The sequence below is a fragment of the Tamandua tetradactyla genome, chromosome X (assembly GCF_023851605.1).
Source record: "Tamandua tetradactyla isolate mTamTet1 chromosome X, mTamTet1.pri, whole genome shotgun sequence".
Taxonomy (NCBI): Eukaryota; Metazoa; Chordata; class Mammalia; order Pilosa; family Myrmecophagidae; genus Tamandua; species Tamandua tetradactyla.
Window position 1 is genome coordinate 103,261,884 of NC_135353.1, and position 2,193 is coordinate 103,264,076.

Here is a 2,193-nt window from a genome sequence, read left to right on the forward strand (position 1 = left end):
GTGGGGAGATAATTTCTTTTAATCTCTTCAACCCTCTTAAAAGCCATCTGTCTATCCCAGGTTGGAGAAGATGGTCAGGAGGTCTGGGGATATACTCTGAAGTCTTTGATGGCAGAAGGTAGCCGTGTTCAGGGGTCACAAAGCTCTGGCCCATGAATTGCAACTGGTGGTGACCGAGACTCAGAATTCTCTCTCAAAGCAGGTAAGAGGGAGAAGCTGAGGGGTACGGGGAATAGCCTCTACTGGCCCTAGCCCAGTGGTTCTCAGATCTGGCCTCCCCAGACATTCACCTGGGGAGCTTATGAAAACTATGCAAGCATCCATACCGTACCCAGACTACTGAAATCAGAATCATTAATGTGTAGCCAGGGTTGAGAACCAGTGAGGTCGGTGGTCACCACGATGACATTTGTCTCCAGCAGTTGGCGGCTGAGTTAGGAAGAGGGGAGGGAGTCCCATTGATGCCACATACTCTCCCCATCTCTTTAGTCTATGTATAATACTCAATTCATTATTAAGTTACACAGCCTATTTGAAATTACATGTCACAGAAAGGATGTGTGCACTTAGAATATGTTTTTGGCGACTCATGTAACATAAAATAAATGGATTCCCATATACTTCTGACCTCAGGGTTTCCATTAGCACTGGGGTTGAGAATGAACTCTTTTTTTTTTTTCACATGGGCAGGCACCGGGAATCGAACCCGGGTCCTCGGGCATGGTAGGCAAGCACTGTTACCTGCTGAGCCACCGTGGCCCGCCAGAGAGTGAACTCTTATGGTTTCCCAATGCACATCATCTTCACTCCTGTAAGCAGTTGTCCACATCTTTTTTTTTTTTTTTGAAGTTTAATCTCTGATCTTATTTATTTGTAACTCTACTCTCAGAAAATCTTATTTTTGACTGGACTCAGACTTAGAGGTAGAAGCTCTCAGAGAGGACAGTCTCCATCTCTTGGCCAGCTGTTTGTGGCATTTTTCTTTGGCTTCCATCCTCTTGGCCAAAACTTTAGCATATTCTGCAGCCTCTTCCTTATTTTTCTTAGTGCGCTGTTTATTCAGGGCAATACACTGACGCTTATGTTGCAGGACACGTGGAGTAACAAGACGCTGAATCTTGGGTGCTTTGGTCCTGGGTCTCTTACCTTCTTTGTTCAGGGGCTTTCTCACAACATACTGGCGGACATCATCTTCTTTAGAGAGATTGAAAAGTTTGCGGATTCTGCTGGCTCTTTTGGACCCAAGGCGATGAGGCACAGTAGTATCAGTCAGTCCAGCAATTTCTTCCTCTCCTTTTTTTTTTTTTTACAACAACCAAGTTGAGAACACTCAGATTGGCATTCACAATGCAACCCCGCACAGATTTGCACTTTCTTTCTCCAGTTCTTCTTGGTCTATAACAAGAATGCCCCTTACTCAGTAAAAGGCGGACACGACCATGGGTCAAGACACCCTGCTTCATGGGGAAACCTTGTTTGTTGTTTCCACCACTGATTGGGACAACATAACCCTTCCACTCTGCACCCAGAGCGTCAGTAGCAACTTCTGTTGCCATTCGCTTCTCATAAAAGGTATGTAGTTTGCATTCATCGTCCACTTCAATGAGCTTCTGGCAACCAGTGGCTGGAAAGGAGATGCTCAACTTCATGCTGAGGCAGCTGACCACCTCTGAGGCACCACGAAAAAGAGTTGTCCAAATCTTGAATCCTCATGTGATGCTGCCACTGGAAGTATGTTTTATTGTGAAATATTTCTTGCAACTTTACAGGATTCAAGAAAAAATATATATATTGTGATCTCCTGTATATCCATTCCCAGCTTTGACAACTTTTAACATTAGTCCACTTTTGCTTCACATCTTCTTTTAGGAATAAAACCACCCAGCTAAGATCAGGGCTCTTGTGAAACGCATCTCCCTCCCTTTCTAGAGGTAACTGCTTTCCTGAATTTGGTGTCTCTCATTTCCTTGCATGCTTTTACCGAATATTTATTATCAGCCCCATTTTAGAGATGAGTAAACTGAGGTTCAGGAAAGTGAAAGGAGTTGCCCAAATGCACACAATAGAGCCCAGAAGTCCTAGTATAAGGTACTAGGCAGTCACCTCCCAGCATGCTGGCCCCGCAGTGCCCCCACCTGGGGACCTCCCACCCCATTATTCTGTCAACACCTCCTTTACAGGCAGACCTGGCCA

The 2,193-nt window shown here is 45.1% G+C and overlaps 1 pseudogene; it reads right to left on the reverse strand.

The window, feature by feature from the left end:
* Nucleotides 1-895: 895 nt before the first annotated feature.
* On the reverse strand, nucleotides 896-1,649 carry LOC143670576 (small ribosomal subunit protein eS6 pseudogene; annotated as a pseudogene).
* Between the last annotated feature and the right edge of the window lie 544 nt (nucleotides 1,650-2,193).